The sequence below is a fragment of the Neopsephotus bourkii genome, unplaced genomic scaffold (genome assembly GCF_033783945.1).
Source record: "Neopsephotus bourkii isolate Nb327-2 ecotype Australia unplaced genomic scaffold, CSIRO-AGI_Nbou_v1 NB_1615, whole genome shotgun sequence".
Taxonomy (NCBI): Eukaryota; Metazoa; Chordata; class Aves; order Psittaciformes; family Psittacidae; genus Neopsephotus; species Neopsephotus bourkii.
The window spans coordinates 4,371,843-4,389,851 of record NW_026902090.1 but is presented as its reverse complement, the minus strand read 5'-3'; the positions used below and the strand labels follow the sequence as shown (position 1 = coordinate 4,389,851).

Genomic DNA, 18,009 nt, shown 5'->3' with positions numbered 1-18,009 from the left:
CCTCTGCCCATGCAGGGTCATGTGGGTGGTCAGTGCAGGCAGGCAAGCAGAAAGATAAACACATCTGACATTCTGAATTGGATCTGAAGTTAAGCTGAGAAAATCAGTATTTTTCACTCCTATTTTTTTCCATCTAAATTCAGAAGATGTGTCTTGATTTACACCTGTAAAAAACCTGACAAACTGTTTTGAATGGTAAGACTCGATCTTTCTGAAAGCTTTTCTCCTGCCTGTTGCATGTGTTTTGGTTTTGTTCTATTTTTATTTTCCCATGGGGGCCTGCCTTCCTCTTCCTATTCCATTTTCCTGCATCTATCTTCTTTTCTACCAAGTAATATAGAAAAGTGTTTTAGAAGGGCAAAGAACAGTGAGTAACACTTTTCTATTTCCTACAAGTGGTGAGACTTACTTAATGTGAGAGACAGACTTGTTTCATGCTATCTTGATCTTCTGCCCCTCACTTCCAAAAAAAAATCCTAAACCCAAACAACCCCAAAATCTTCTGAATCTTTGCTGTGAATTGTTGGTTATATATATGGAAGGAGGAACTATATTAATCAGCTTTGCAAGTCATCCAGAATTGAAACAGTAATTTGCTCCTGTGCAAATGCAAACTGCTTGTCACCATAAGGCTACATCCTCTTGCTATCTATATTCTGTGTTTTTCAAAGTACTTGCAGGCAGAAATCAGAACTTTTGTCCTCAGGAAGTGAAAAAGAAGAAAGTGAATTTGTTATTCAGCAAAACAGCGGTATCTCTGAAACGAACATGCGTCTCCAGAAAAAACATGGTCTATTGCCCTTCCTGCTTACCAGTCTTTCAGTATCAGCCACTAAAAGTTTTAAGGCCAGATTAAAAAAATAATGATAATTGGATATGCAGATCACTGCATAAACAACGTGCTTATGCCATGCTGTGTCTAATTTGTGCATGGAATCAGTGTAATTGCCAGCACAAGTTGGGTAATGGAGTGTGGAAGTTATGACCATCATTTCCTCATCTGCACCAGCTGAAATGAAAATCAGTTGTGCTTTATTTACATAGTGGTCTTTCCCACAGTAGCTTACTCTTTGGTGTAGATGAACTCAGTGGGACCAGTCAGTCTTTGCTGTGGCAGCATGTGGTTTCAGAAGTCCAAAGGGTAGTGAGTACAGTTGGTCTGGTAAAGACAACTGAGTATCGGAGAGGTTTTCTCCTAAAACATACGTGCTGTTCAACCAGAAGCTGCTCTGTTCTGTCCTGACTTTTTCCACACATTCTCCCAATTAGGAGATGAAGGCATTTTCTGAGTCTCTTGAACTTGTGTGACTGCTTCCCTGTGACTGATGTTGGCATTTTAATGATTCCTATTGAGCAAGAATGAAGACAAACGTCAGTGGAGGGCAGCTCTATTACCTGGCAGTACTTACAGGAGCTGCCCCTCTGAGGAGGAGGTCGGCAGGGGGCTGCAGAGGCACTGGGGGTGATTGCTGGGGGTTTCCTGGATTGAGCATCAGGCTGCTGTTTGTGCCATTCTGTGTTTCCAGTGCTACTGCTGTGGCCGGATGGAATGGTCTGAGCTGTGTGCAGCTAGCTGCAAGGGTTGCATTCAATTTGTGCCTTTCTTTATGCTAGGGCATAGAATTCCTTGTCACTGTGCTGGTTTGACATGAGCAATTACTTCGCTTTCTGCATGTAGAGGGAGGAAGGAATAAGGAAAACTATAAGGAAACAAACAACAAAAACCTCTTTGGCTCTGCCTGACTCCAGGGTGTCTGCTTTTTCCTGGTGAGATTGGTATTGGTGAACCAGAGTTATTGCCTGAAGATCTGTTTCTTCACAAGCAAAATGTTCTGGTTCATTTTGTGCTGATATTTTCTGTACCTTTTCAAACTGTGCTAGAAATTTAACATGGAGCTAACATTAAATAACATGTTTTCTCTGTGAAGGAAAATAAAGCCAAAGGACTGAATTTTTTTTTTTTTTTTTTAAGTTTTGTTTTTGGAACAATGTGACATTTTTCTTTTTTCAGCTTAGTTTTGCTTTAATAATCTTCTAAAATGCTTAACATCCTTTTTTCTATTGACAAACTGATTTTAAAAGAGGAAGAGTAAACCAGTTTTTGTGGCAAGATTTTACTGGTTTAAGGACATGTCAGCCAGTTACAGCTGAGTAGTCTTTAATCTTTAGATGTGTTTGTGCAGTGATAATCCCTTGTAAAATGCTAGGAAGCGCCTTACTTAGAGCTGAATTTTATTTTGGGTTGTCACAAGTAAATCTGTGGAGCTGAAACCTTTTCACGCTTGCTGTGACTTACCCCAGAAAAAGGGAAAGCTACAGGCTGGTAATGCTTGGTCTTGGTATTATATCTTCATCATTCAAGAAAATCATGACAGCTTTCAGGTTCATGAGACTTTTCGCAGATGAAAGATACATACGTTTGTATCTGCTTCATGGGATTTTTTTAAAGTCATACTTTCTACCTTTCTAAAACAAATGGGAAAGCAAGTTTTTTTATTTCATAAAATTGCATATAAACCCCTGCTGTAGTATCAGGCAGCTCTTTAGTACCAGAGACTGCAAGACCCATGATAAAACTGAGGGAGCTTTTTCATGGAGAAGGTAACATACAGCATTGCTTCCTCAGTCACCCTCCACTATCAGGCATGTATTTCTTGCAAACATGGTGCAAATAACACCCTTAGGAAGTGGCTTTCATTTGTCTTTCTGACAAGCTTAATTTTAATAAACTTTGTACTAATGGAATTTCCTTTTTTTTGTTTCATTTGGAATGGAGGGAGCCTTCAAATGTGTGCACTGAGCTTTCTCTGCAGTGGAAAAAGAGTAAGGGAAATCCCTTGGGGAGAGCTGAGCTTCCTGTAGCTTATAAATCTTTTCTGGATCTCCTAGACAGTGCCGTTTGTGCAGTGGAAGAGTTGCAGCCCTTGGGTATGTTATCTCTTTGATTTGGGCTTTTCTAGTTGTAGTGAGGCAAGTCTTTGAGTGAAGGAAATTTGAGGTAATAATTCATGATGCTTTGCTGCTTTCTACTGGCTAAAAATCTGTTCCTCAGAGTGCATTACCCCACTTGTAGGAATTTCTCAGAATGTCTTGCCTTCCCTGAATGATATTCCCAACTGGTGGAAATTATTTGTGCTCCACTGGAAACCTATAGAGTGGCACCAGTTTGTCTGTTACTTCTTTAATCTCTTTAGGAAATACATGCTGTTAGTAGTGCTTATAGTACAATACTGAACTACTTGATTAACAGCAAGCCAAGGGTAAAGGCTAATAATCTGCTTTCCCTACTGAGCTTTATGGATCAGGCTGCTGATGATAAAGGTGGTAGGTGACATGATGAGAATATTTTTCTTCCATAAGACTTATTTATTCAGTTGCTTGGGTAGCTCAGAGGCAGAAATACAGAAATACCACTCTCCCTGAGAACAGGTGTTGAGCAAGCAGAAGAGATGGAAAGAAGAAATTGTATGTGCCTCCCTGGAGGCACATGTGTCAAATGTAAAACATGAGTCAAAGGGAATGGAATATAAAGCTTCATTCCATACCTGTGTCTTGATAAATGGCTGACTACAATTGTAAGACAAAATAGTTCAGTAGATCGGTCACTGAACTGGTGACAGGGCTGAAAGTTTCTGTTAGCAGAGGAACCTCCTGAATTACTTCTATAATGAATGAATCTGTGCTATTTCTCTAGTGTTTTGGGGGATAACGGCTTGCAGATGAGAGAGGTATGGAAGCAATATCCAGCTTTGGGGCTAAATTCAGGTTTTTAAAGCCCCTTCTTAGTTGAGGCCAAAGGCAGGTTGGTTTGCTATAGGATGAAGTTTAATAAGGCTGAGTGGAAAGATCAGTGGACTAGAATTTGGGAATGCAGTGTTGGAAAATCAGAAATGCAACTGGGAGGAAGATGCTTATTTGGCTGTTATTTGCATTCAGAAATAAAGTTTCTTGTGTAAGGAAAGGACTATGAGAGGATAGAGAAATAATTTTCAAGCTGTTAAGTGCTTCTGAAATGAAATATCTAAACCAGTGCTTTAGTGCTGCCATAGTATCTGTCACTTACCAGAGCTTCAAGTGCCTGGATCCCTTGTCAGACCTTGAATCTTGCCCATTGAGCTTGGGAATCAGTACTTCTATATTTGTAGAAAGGAACTCTTATGATGTTAATCTGCTGTGGAAGGACACACAGAAGTCCTGAAACTCCAAAGTTTTCAGTCTAAAACATTTGTACTACACAGACTGAACTATTCAAAAGAGCTCAAAATAGGTTTCTTCCAGCTTTCACTGTTGCATTGGTACAGCTGATGAAACAATACAGTTCTCTGCAGTGTGTTGAGAGGAATGGGCCATTTTTTGATGTTACACCTTCCAGGCAGGAGGGTTAATTTTGTTGATAAGCATTAATAGCATTTTGTTTAACTTTTAGGAATTTTGAAAATTACATGTGATACACTTCTTTCCATCTTTAACAACCTCAGTAAGGGAAGTGGCAAAACCAATAGGGGGACCAGGATGTGTGGGCTAGTTCCAGGATCAAGGTGATACCCCATATGAAAATTTTCCTTGCACCTGTGTGTTGGTCTGCTTTTGTTTAATGTAAGTTTGCCCCAAAACATAGCTAAAGGAGTTGAAGGGAGTGATGAAGAGACAAAGGGCCTTACCCTTTTTTAGAGATCAAAGGTACTCTCACTAGTGGAATGACTATTTCTTGTTGTTTCTTGACATCATGTCTGGAAGTCCAAAAGGGCATCCTATTCCCCAGGATGATTTGCATCATTACTGTTCCACCTGGAAGATAGCACTTCTGAGATGTCATAAAAAAAGGTCACTGATTTGGGTGCTACGGTTCTGGTAATGGGCTTTCACCCAGTAGTCTTTTATTCCTGGTTTTGGCCTCTGCTGAGAGAGGAAGTCAGGAATTTACTTGGCTTTTTCATTCCAAAAAGACTGCATGAAATCCCCAAATTTAAATAGTTTATATGTAGTAAAATGAGGCTGCCTCCCTCTACATTCCACATGACAGTGAATGAAGATGAGGAGGAGGAAAAAGGAAGATAATGGTCACCAGTCACTTGGCACTACTGTGCCTCTCCTATGCTTTCTGCTAAAGCCTTGAGGATATAGGCAGGAGGCAGCTTAGGTTTGTTATCCTTCAGCTAATAGGATCTTAGTCGCACATCTTAGTGGATTAATAAGAGTTTTGAGCACTGGTTTATAATATGCTTTGATTTCCCCTCCTTTTGAGTTAGCTTCCTGATAAAATGCATGCTGAGGGCGAGATCTGAGGTGCAATTTACCATCCTGCCTTTTAGTTTTAGGAGATGAATCCTCTAAAGGAGACAGGCACGTGCCTTTCTTTTTATTTTGTGACTAGGAGGCAGTTAAAATCTAGTGAGTTCTCTTCCTGACAGATAGGAAGAACCCCAGGTCAGAATGTCAGAATTTAATACCCTCATCCTTCCTTGTTCTGCTCAAAGGGTGCAGTTTCCATCCCTCACTGCTTGGTGGAAAACCTCCATCTGTGCCATTAGTTCTACTCTCTCTCCACTTTTCCCTTCAGCATAGTTAAAAAATGTAGTAGGAGAAATAAGAGACTGGAATTTGCAGCGTGGGAAAGGTGTAGAGGGTAATGAGGACCTGTTTAAAAAATAAAAACCTTGGGGTTTATCTTACTTTTTTATTAACTTGTAGGGGACTGTCATTTCAGCTGCAGTGCTGCTTGCAAGTTTCGCAGGCCTAATATCTTCCCTAAAGGTATTTAGCATTAATATGCCTTGACTTATATAGTAGTTATAAATAGTATAGCCCATTAAAAGATGGAATCATTCATTCCTGTTGGACTCCTTCCCAAAGGCTGTGAGCTGAATGTGCTTTGAACCCTGTGGAGGTAAATATCAGATACGCTCTTTGTATATGGAGGTAGTAGCTTAATACAAGCTGCCTTTGCACTTCAGTCACTGGTTAGGCTGCAGCTGGTGCAGATAACTTCTCATGTGCAGCTGATTTGATCTTTTGACTGGAGACTGAGTAGAAGGATTTCTGTCCTGCATTACTGTCTTTCTGACAGTCCTGTCACTCTTCACCTTTTTCTATGTGTGTGTGTCTGTGCTCTAAATAACATCAGGAAAATGAGAACAATCTAACCATTTTGTCTGGAGGATGTTTGCCCTCATCAGGTAGATATCTATCTCCCCATCACAATGTTAGTTTCAGTTTTCTTAGGTGATGGAGCATGAATCCTATCTTTTGACCACAGACAGTTGCTTTATTTTGACATAATAGACACAATTTAAATCTTTCTATGGGGATATGACCATGCATCTCCATTTTAAGGTTGGTGTGATCTGCTGCTTGAGGAAGTTTGCATCAGTGCTGCAGCAGACGTTCTCAGTTTGTAAAAGTATTGTTTTAACAATGCCCGTTTCATGGGGATCCTAGGTGGAAATGCAGTGAGAGGCCCCACTCAGTGGCTGCAGCTCTCCGAGGTGCAAACTTTATATGTTGTTATTATAGCAGTGCTTGTGTTTGTTACTAGTGTTGTCCTGGCTGGCTGTTGAAATTAATGACGCCAATGGGATCTGGTTCATCTTTAGCTGGTGGCTGTAAATCGGATGGGGAGGTAGGGAGGAAGAGGAAAAGAAACAACCTGTACTTCACGTTTTAATGCCAGGGCTTTTTTTGTGCTTTTTTTATATATTTATTTAGAACTAAATTTTATTTTTTATTCATTACCCACCCCAAAATTACTGGGACAGATCTTACTCTGAATATATATTACTTCCTTTAACAAGTTGTTTTTGACTAAGTCCTGCCTGCTTTGCTAAAATACAACAGTTTTTATTCTGACAGTATCAACCTGTTCTACAGAATATAGAGCCCCAGTGAGAATAGACCTTTAACAGGAATTTATATCCCAAGTCTGAAATGTGCACTTTGTCTGTTCTGATCCCTGGGTGCCTGTTAAGGGATTACTTACATCTTAACGTCCAAAGTTTTTTTCCATAAACAAATGAAACCTTTGAATCTGAGGTTCAAGGAATATGCACAGATGAAATGTGGTTTAACAGGTCTTTGGGGAGAAATAGATAGGATGGGAAAGTGAAGAATTGATGACCTATTAACTGTTTCAATTTCCCATCTTGAATTATTGACAACATGTGACATTACAACCTTACAAATTACTGTCAATAAATAGCTCAGAAAATATGACCTTTGCATTACAATTGGTCTCAGTATGCCTTCCAGCTTATTACAAACAGCTGCTCCTGGCACATTTTGTTGCAGCTGGAGTGGGTGAAGGAATGCAAGGAACTAAAGAACTTTCCTTGGGTAATGAGGCAAATCTCTGGGTGATGGCTGAAATGTCTCGTTTGAGACTGGGCTCACTCCTCTGGATTTTTGGGGTTATCTAATTTTCAGTGGTAAAGACATCTAATTAAGGTTAGTTGTCCTTTTGTTCTGCCCTGCCTCTTTCTAGATCAAGTGATGATTCTGTTTGTAAGTTCTAGAAAGTGCTATGTTACTCTTAATTCCTCCCACTTTCTTGACTGTGGTGACCAGTGAGTGCAAGCTGAATGGATGGTTTGTCTCATTTGTTCATGGCAAAGCAAGTGCATTAAATTCTTGCTTTGTTTTGTTGTTCATGTGATTAACACACAAACTAAAGTAAGTGTTGTGCTGAATTTGGCCCTGAGATTTCTGCTGATATGGGACAAGCTGCGAACACAAGGACTTGATTTTGCATCTTTTCTTCTTAGCACTATTGAGGAGTAACAAGACACCAAATTGAGGTTGGCAGCCAGAAAGCTCATAAGGCACTTTCTGAACCATAGGCCTGAGCCAAATTAATTTCTAATCTAACTCCATTAACAAAGGGTCACTGTAAGGTGAGACCTACTATGTTTGTTTATGGAGTGATGCATTTTATTGTCATTTGCTAATGTAAGATGCATAGGGAGTGCTAGAAGAGTGTTTTCAGAGGGAAAACTAGATGTCCTGAGCACATGTAACAGAAGACTGCTGAATACAAATGACTTTTTGCACTAAGTTTGTTTTTTTTTCTCAGTTTCTGGGAAACATACCTTGTGTCTGTTAGTCTGTTGTTCACCACTGACTGAAAATCAGTCAAAAAAGTGTGTTCCCATCTGTGGTGATGCAAAAAGATGGAAGGATTAGAGAAGGGAGAATAGAAAGCTTGAATTTGTCTCATACCTTGTTAGAGATAGGGTGGAAGTTGTGATTTAAAGTTAGAGCAGGTTAGAATCTCATGAAGTCTATCTCTCCATGCACTCAAGGACAGGGAAGAATGATTTCAAGAGTTTCATCAGAGTAAGTATTCCCTCCCTGCCTTCTGTAAAAAACTCTTTTAAACTTTGCATGCATGACATGTGTAATAAAACCAACCTACAGCGCAGATCTGTTATTAGGAGTGATCAGTTAATGTTTTCAGGCGCTTTGGGGACCTAAAGATGAAAGGCAGTTATGGTCATAAGTTTCACTACCCCTTCTGCCCCCCGATGAAAGTTTTAAAGATTCAGTTTCTTCTCTAGGGTGAGAGGGAGGCAGTTTATTATTCAAGGACATCATCCTTAACTCTCCTGTAGTCTCCTTGTGGCCAGGCAGGACCCCTCCCTAATTCTGTCAAGTACGATCTTTTGCTTGTGACAGAGTGCTAAACAGTGATTTATTGCTTGAATACACATTGCCTACATGAAAGACGTTTGTTTAAATAGTAAAGTGCTAAATAAATTATTCATTGCATGCTAATTTTTCACTTTTATATTCTGTAGTGAGCTCCAGAATAACCAATCTGGATATTGTATATACCACATGAAACCCAGTTTTCTTGTGTGTATCCCTGCATACCCAGGCCTCCCCTAGGACATGGTTCTTTTCCCAAGGAAAGACCTAGTTTCAGCCTTTCAACTTTGTTGCCCTTGATGATTTTTTCCCTCTTCATTCTTTCTTTACAGAGAGATGTGTGAATTATGTTCAAGTAGAAGCTTGGGTTGCTGGTTTGGGAAATACTGTGTGTGTTTGGAGTTTATGGGTATTTCTAAATCCTTCAGAAACTTCTGGGTCCTAACCAGGGAAGCACTACCATAAATACAGCTTGCAAAGCAGAATCCTAATGGCTGAGTGGTATGTTTCCATGAAGTCTCTTCTTGCATGCTCCCTCTTTTTCTGCAAGTGTTGTATGCTGCTCTCTTTTAGCTGCCAGTGCATGTAAGATCAGATGTCTGAGACTCAGCAGCAGCTAGTTTTTACTTGCAGATATGCTTCAGAAATGGCTTCTCAGCACTTAAAATCTTTCTACCTTGGCAAAGCCTCCAGAATGTTGCTGAGTGTTTCAATAGCAAGCCCAAGAGCTAGCCAGGCACAGAACAGCTTAGTGCTTTTCTGCGGTCAACCCTTTCATCCTTTCTTAGGTGTCTGCTCTAAATCACTGGCAGTAACTGCATGTTTAAGCAAGAACTACTGATTGACAGCGAATATAATAGAGTGTAAGAGAAGAAATTTCCTTCCAAGAAGTTTAGGGTTTCACCATTCCCTGGTCTTAATTCTGAAATAATCCCCCAAAGGCCTATGCGGGGGTATTCAGTGAAACAAATAAACAGAAGACGTGCACAGAGCTCTCATGCTAATGGCTTTTAAGCATGAATGCAATTATAGTGTGTAATTGATTCCCTCTATACTAACTTTTCTCTTCTGAAAGGAAACCTTGTCTCTCTCTTAACTGTTTGCCTTTGTATTAAAACATTTAAACATAACAGGTGTTTTTTCCCCCCTTGTTTTTCTCTTCCTTTACCACTTTCCTGCCTATTTCTACCACTGGAAGAAAATCTGTCATTACAGTTACTTTGCAACCTGACTACTTCTGCTTTCTGTTTTTAATTCATTAATCACATGGAGAGCTGCTCAGAAATATTTCCGTGAAATGGGAATTTGTGAAAATGGGTTTCAGTGCTGGAAAAAAGGGCTTGAAACCAGGGAATTGGTCCTTTTCTGAGCCAGGAAAAGCCGTCACTCAGTGTCTTGACCTTTGGGCTTTAGCTATTACAGAAACACAATTTCCCTCTCTGTGCATTGGTGGTGGTAGTATTTTAAATTCTTAGACTGAGTACATTTGTTTCATTCTGTTGACAAGCATGAAGGTTAGGGCTATCTTTAAAAGATTTGAGGGAGAGGGATGCCTCATTTTGGCTCTCTTCATTATAATTCATACTGTTGCCTCCTCTAAAAGTTGTCACCATGCCAGGTACCCCTGTAAGCTGAGCATAAAAGAAACTGCCATACATATTGCTCTACTGATTGAATTATAAAAGAGTAAAAAGGAAATACTAGTATCCATGTTTGGCGAACATTGAATTGCCTACCGGTGTTTTTTATAGATACCAAAAAATATGAATAACTATAAACAGATTTAGACAAATTCACGAGGGCTGAAGCTACCTATAGTTGCTATAAGAACAAAAGAATTGTCATACTTGGCTATATTCCCTCTCTAACAGAGGCTAAAATTGCATGCCTGGGAAAGCTTGCACAAACATTGTGCTAGATATATTTTTATTTAGTTGACCTTAGTGCACATCTCTTCCCTGAGCTTCTGTCTCCCCTTGAACTGATGTTTTCAGTATCCAGAAAATGTGGTGGAAAGGAATTTTCTGACTCATTTAGATGTGGTATTTTGAACCTACCAGTTTCATTTGCTGTGCTGGGTCTTGTGTATTCAAAATCAGTAAATAATCAATTTGGGACACTTGTGACTTTTCAGATTGCTTTCATATCTCGTTTGTTGTTCTTTTTTGGATTGAAAGTTGGAGTAATTTCTCACTTAAAAAGAAGTCCATTCCACATCTTTGATCATCCTTGTTTGCTTTCTCTGATCTTTTTATGAATAGGCATGATAGTAGCAATAGTTTCTGAATTAGGAAGAGTATAATCTGCTTATTGTTGAAAATCAGTAAGGGAAAGAATCACCCTGTACGTAGACAATTTTTAATGCTTTCTCCTTAAACATCTTCTATTGCCTCCTGTTATAGATGGGATACTGGGCAATATCAGACCTCTTTTATGTCCACTGATGGATGTAGAAAAATTAAGGAATTTTTAGTTTATTGATTCTTCATAATAGGTTGTAGGGAGATGGGGTATCAGTAATCTAGATGTGTAACCATGTGGCTGTCCTTGGGGTATCAGTAATCTAGATGTGTAACCATGTGGCTGTCCTTCTCTGTCATCACACTTTCCTCCTTTTCCTTTGCTTGCTGATGTGTTTATATAAGGAAGCAGTTGATCTGCAGTCCAGCCAGAAAGCAAATCACAGTCTTCATGCATCCATAGTTCTTGGTACTTGCATAGCTGTTAGAGACCCTGATACTTGCTGACTGGTATAAAATTGCTAAATAATAATAATACAAAGAACAAGGTTTGTACAAGTAATTTGCCCCAAACAATGAGTTCTCTTGAGATCGTCTTTTTCTATTCATGAGCAGCCTGTAAAACTCTGTCATGAATTATTCAGATTTATTTTTGAATTTATTTGAAAACATTTCCTCAGAGAGATGCCTCACCAAACAGCTCACTGAGAATATTCCTCAGTTCTGGTTGTGTCAATTCCGGTTTTTCCCAATTCTAAGGTTCTGTGCTGGGCTGGGAAGGTATAGATGAAGAAGGGAACAGATAGGTGTTGCCCAATTATTTGTAGTGGTTGATTGAATGGCGGATACTCTCAAACACTGCAGTTTAGCTCATGAAACATGGTTTATTATCGCATAATGCATAAGAAAGTCCTTTGGCTTCCTGCTCAATTATAGGAGACCAATAGGCTTGTGAAAACTTAATTTAGTGCTTCTTTGTTATTGACTTATGCTCCTGGTAAGTAGGCAATGGAAGGGATCTCTAGAGTTTAATAAGGGATTCATGGATCACTGCACATTGAGGTGTACTTAAACTGTCTTGATTGTGGCTGGATATTTGTTTCTCTCTTCCCAATTAGAAGGCAATGTGACAGTTTTATCAGGAGAGTCTTGTAAAGGATAGCTACAGCATTACCATTTTTTTACAAGGCTATATTTATTATAATAACTTATTAGCAAAATATTGTTATATTGAAGACTGCTTGTGTTGTGTGCCTCTGTGAGACAGTCCCAATGCCTAAACATTTGCAGATTATAACAACGGAGCAAGCAAACTGCACATGCAGTGTGTTGAGTCCCAGGAGCTCTGGATGTATTTGTGTTGCATACTCCTTGCATGGGTGGGGAGTGAAGACTGTTGTCTCCCACCAGGGAGGGAAGACTGTTGTGACACCTCTTTCTCAAATTGTGGCACATCCTGAAGATGAGGTCATAGTGTTGAGTGTGTAGCTGGCACATGAATGAAACGAGAGGCTTTCTATCAATTCAGCACTAATGTTGGAGTTCATGAAGACCCTAAGTTATCCTATGCTGGAAATTGATATGCTCTTAAGGCTTGAGACATAATAGTCCATGGTGTTGTGTAAGAAGTCAGGACACAATGGCATCCTGAAAGCTTTCAGTGGGCTGCAGGGTTGTAGGGCAGGGGAAGCAGCACGGAAATCATACTTTTTTTTTTTTTCCTGGGATTTTGATGATCAGAGAGATGTCTGATCACTGCAGTAACAGTCTACAGAAGAAACCGAATCTCAGATTGATTCACAAAGCTGCTCTAAGTGGTTTGCAGTCAGGTGTTAGAAATATTTTATCTATTTATTATTTCAAATGGTTGCAACGAACTGTTGAGCAAAGAGCAGTCTGTGCACAAGTAATGTGAGCGGATTTCATGCAAGCCGCTAAGGGATTCCCTTAGGACCGATCTTCCTGGCAGAGGTTTAGGTCAGTGTAAGCTAACACTGTAAAAATCAGAGCCATAGAAGTTGTAGGCAACACCTTTAAAAATTTGTGTTCTTCTGTTTGAGAAATAAAGGCGAGACAGTGTTTTTCATTTCATTACTGTGCTTCTTCACAGCCCCTATTCTGACATTTAGAACAACATAATATGCATGTCTCTGTTCATTAAGTTCCTTCATACTATGCAGTGACAGCCACAGAGAGGAAAAAAATAAAGGAAAAGAAACAATCTTAAACATGAACTAACCTTTGCAGGCTAAATAACACAGAAATGAGAACAGCAAAGAAGAAATATGTTTTCTGAAAAAGTAAATAGAACCAAAATCATTGACTTGCATAGGTTATTCAAATATCATTACAAAGGGGAAAAGAGAATACTGAACTCTGGGGCAGAAATAACTCATTTTCTGCCCAGTGACTTGTTTGTTTTGCACATGCATGTTTGAGGAGATCTGTTGCTAGTGTTTGAAACACAGTGAATGACACAAGGAGACTGCTGAAACTAGACAGGCTTGAAGATGTTTGTGAGCTGATATATATGTCTGTAAAAATGAGAGAGCTTCCTATAGAAAAGCCCTTTTGTGTTTTGGAAATAGGGTATCTGCACCAAGTGGAGATATCTGAGCTATTACCCAACAAACTTGTGCACAAGTATGCTTTAGCATGGTGTCAAATATTTGCATGGAAGTGTTGAATGCTAAGATTTTATCCTAAATTTACTACGTAGAGAGGGTATAGTGGTATTATTTATGGCTCTAGATGTAGCTAGTCTGCAACTGACATATATATATATTTGGATTGGTCCAGGGATACCTCTGCAGAAGGATTGTTAGAGCTACATCAAAAAGTGTGATGGAATGCAGCTGGGTTCTTTCTCCCCGTAAATTCCAAGACGACTACAGCACTTTAAGATTGTGTGGGCTTTAATGAAACTTCTGAGGGAATTAAAAGGAACAAGAAAGACATTTCAGCTCTCTGGAAGTGAAATATTTTGATTTCCCTTATTGGCACTTTCAATTTTTTGTCTTTTCATGTTCTTTTGGGGATATCAATTACATTTTCTTTTTTTCCCCTCAAACAAGGATGTTAAAATTCCCAATGGATTTCTCTTTCATGGAAGTTTTGAGATTTGTTATTTTCCTTATTTGAAAAAAAAATAAAAAAATCTGAGTAATTTGTGAAAAATTACTCTCAGTCTGTTTGGCATCAGTAATTACACACCGTGAATCTTAGTAGTCCATAAAAATTAGCCTGATTCTAATTCATGGGGTTTACATATGGGGAAAATGTTTCTTGATTTTTGTATGATCTTCTGTGATGTTACATCAGCCAGTGGCAAAGAATGGGAGAAAAAAACCAACCCACTGTTTTTTCCTATTTACTCTTCCCAATTTCTATGCCTGTTATCTTCAGGTCTGCCTCTAAACCTACCAGATGTCAAAGTATTCATTAGGGGAAATATTACTTAGTTATTGACATCTCTGGTTCCTCTGGTAAGCAGAGAAGAGGGCCAAGAGAACAGAAGACTTGGAGAAAAATGTAAGTAACTGTCCAGTTGCTTTGTAGATCTAAAGGAGGCTCAAAGCCAAGGGTATGTGCAACTTCCATATGATGTCTCCAAGCAGGCCTCCATGCAGGCTGGCACTGAACCTTATTGAATTCACTGCTACCTTTGATTGGGAGAGTTGTTATTCAGAAGGGGTTTATGTGCACACCCTTTCCCCTTCCTTTTTCTCCCCATGTAAACTTTATTTTTTTTAAGTAAAGGATTTACAGACCCATTCAGGGGGTGCTGTGAGGGATGGCAGTGACACAGCTCTGTATCTGGAGCAGACAGCTGCCCTGCTGTCACTGATAAGCATTCCTGGGAGGGTGGAGATTGAAATTTAGCACTTCTAAAGCCCTAATTGGCACAAGCCTTCGTGAAGCATATGTGCCCACTGCAGCTCTGCCATCTGATGTCTCAGCAGGTGGCTGGCGCTTTGCACGTTGTCCGCCTCTTCAAAGAGGGACCCTCCAGGCTAGAAAGAAGCACCTTCGGGACAGCCGTGGGATTGTGCGTTTTAGGGAGCGCAGGGGATATCTATGTCAGACAGATGGAACGCATCTTCTATGAGGAACCGTTGGGAGAGTTGGGATTGTTAAACCTGGAGAGGAGAAGACTCCAGGGAGACCTTTAATTCTTAAAAGGGACCTGTAAGAAAGATGGGGAAAGACTTTTTAGCAGGGCCTGTTGTGATAGGTTATGGGGTAATGGTTTTAAACTAAAAGAGGGGAGATTCAGACTGGATGTGAGGGGAAAAAAAATCTTTAAAGTGGAGGTGGTAAAAAGCTGGGGCTGTTCAGCCTGGAGAAGAGAAGGCTGTGTGGAGACCTCATAGCAGCCTTCCAGTATCTGAAGGGGGCCTACAAGGATGCTGGGGAGGGACTCTTCATTAGGGACTGTAGTGGTAGGACAAGGGGTAATGGGTTAAAACTTAAACAGGGGAAGTTTAGATTGGATATAAGGAGGAAATTCTTTCCTGTTAGGGTGGTGAGACACTGGAATAGGTTGCCCAGGAAGGTTGTGAATGCTCCATCCCTGGCAGTGTTCAAGGCCAGGTTGGACGAGGCCTTGGGTAATATGGTTTAGAGTGAGGTGTCCCTGCTCATGGCAGGGGGGTTGGAACTTGATGATCTTAAGGTCTTTTCCAACCCAAAGTATTCTATGATTCTACTAGAATAGGTTGGATGCGGTTCTGGGCAACCTGATCTAGATGATGTCCTTGCTCATTGCAGGGGTTTGGACTAGATGGCCTTTAAAGGTCCCTTCCAACCCAAACTATTCTATGTCAGGGTGACCTGGGGAGCAGTAGAGAGGGAAGGGCTCATGGCTGCTGTGTGAGCCCACCCTCTTTGTAGCAGGGGTTGCATGTTGTCTCGCAAGCAGGGGCTATTTCAGGGGGGCAGAACACTTGGAGGATTGGGGTTACTGCATTGCCCTGGTTGCCACAGAGTGGGTGTTGCTGGGGGAAATGGGGGTGTCCAGGGAACCTGGAGGTGGCTTGCCACTGTGGGGACATGGGGCATGACTGGCAGGGGCAAAGGTAAGTGGGCTACTGAGGAAATCAGGACCTGGGAACACACTGGGGCATCATGGACGAGTTGAGAGCTGTGGGGCAGGCTTCTGGTCATTGCTCAGGGAGCCTCAGGGCTGCCCCCTGCACCGCCATGGCCAGGCCCCCCATGCACCTCAGGGGCAGCAGGGTTAAGCCTTGCAGCAAGGGCTTGTCCCATGCCCAGCCGGAGAGTGGGGCAGGCTGCAGGCAACTGTGGTCTTTGGGCTCATCCCTGAGGATGCTCTTCTACAGTTTTAATTTCGTTGTGGGTTCATTTGTGCAGTGTCCCTGAGAAGCAAAGTCAGGGTGTTTGCTTCCTGCCTTGTCTTCTGCCTGATGGGGTTTGCATTTTCACAGCCTGAGTTTGAAGCCAGTTATTTGTGGATAGCAGGATGAGTCTCTTATTTTAGACGTAAAGACTAAAATGGGAACAGATAATAAGAGAGGCTGCTTTTCTTCTGGTGATGCTTGGCCCTGGTAAAGCACTCTTTTTTGTCGTGCTTTTCCCATCTCCCCTATCAGCTGCATGTAACTTGTGTTCATGCAGATAGGAAATGCTTTGGGCAGCCTCTCCCCATGCTGTGAGTGATTTAACACAGTTGTGCTGCTGAAACAGATGTCTGTCAGATGTGTGTGCTCTATCCCCTATACCTTCCTCTAATGCAGTAACTACGTGCTTACTTATGTTCTCAGCTCCCACATTCCCAAGCTTTTTCTGCTCTGTCTCATATGCTGAGCATAATTTGAAAGACAGGTCCTGGTGTGGCTGGTTCAGGGCTATTGGTGTGTAAAAGGTAGGATAGCTTTTGGCTTTGGAAATGGTAGTTGTGAGTTCTGTTCCTATACCCCAGTGCAAGCAGCCACGTGGCTATTCCTCTGCCATGCTGGTGCCAGCTTGCACAGGGATTGAATTTTCTCCAGTCCCTTGTTTCTCTGCCAAATTGGTTGCGGTTGGCAATGTTGTCAAGGGAGCAGGGGGATATATCTGTGAGCCTTATTTCTTAGGAATTCAGGCTGAAAATAATAAAAGATATATAGATCATGGGTTTCATCAGGTGAGAAGTGTTGCACTTTTACTGTGGTTTTAATGGGATAGAGACGAGGGTAAGATATACAGTGATCAGGCAGGGAGAAATGCAAAATAAATTAGTAGCAATAGTAATGGTCTAGTAGTTTTTCCCAAACGTCGGAAGCCCGTCACCTTGAAAGTCAGGAATTATTTTTTAAGACATTAACAAAAGAGCAGGTTTAAACGTTTTCTGGAAATTCTTTTTGCTAAAATTGCTTCCCTTCCTCTGGTAAGGTAATTTTATTCTAGAAGAGTCTGTTTTGGCAGGAGGGAAAAGCTGTTTATCAAAAGAGCTTATAGAACTCCTAAATGTGCAAACACTTTTCATGAGGACTAATTGTAAAACTTTTCACTGAAGCCGTAGAAACGTCACTGGTTAGGGAAGTTTGGAGGTCTTCAGTTCAACCTCTTACTGAAAGCAGGGTTATCATCAACTACAGATTAGGTCTCTCTATATATTATAGTATTAGGTCTATATGTATTATATAATATATATTACAATAATTAGGTCTATATATTGTATTATTTGATATATATTAATACATATAATATATATTAGATCTACTTTCAAGGATGGGGGCTTTACAGATGTTCTGGGTAGTCTTATCCCAGTGTTGAACTGTTTTCCTTACAGAGATTTTTTTTCCTGGTGTCCAGTCTGAGTCTTATAGGCAAAAACTGGCGATGGCCTCTGTTACATCATCTGCTACAACCAAAAAGAGTTTGACTGGAGACAGATATGTGGGTTATCTGCACACCAGAGCTGTGAAAAAGATCAGCAGTTTCAGTACTTGTGAAACAGAGCAGAAAGTAATCACTATTTCTACTGCATACAGCAGATCTCATCTTGTATCCTGAAACACTGTCTAGCATGTCAGCTCCTTTCCACTGCACTCTGCCTCCTGGGGCTAAGGGAAGAACCTGTTGGCGATATCATGCAGAGGATCTGAGCAAGAAAAGGTCTGATTGG

At 40.6% G+C, this 18,009-nt stretch overlaps 1 protein-coding gene across 4 annotated transcripts in view; it reads left to right on the top strand.

Moving 5' to 3' along the window:
- The window catches only part of SORCS1 (sortilin related VPS10 domain containing receptor 1), a 293,578-nt gene that overhangs the window by 70,235 nt on the left and 205,334 nt on the right, over positions 1 to 18,009 (top strand). The window lies entirely within an intron of this gene.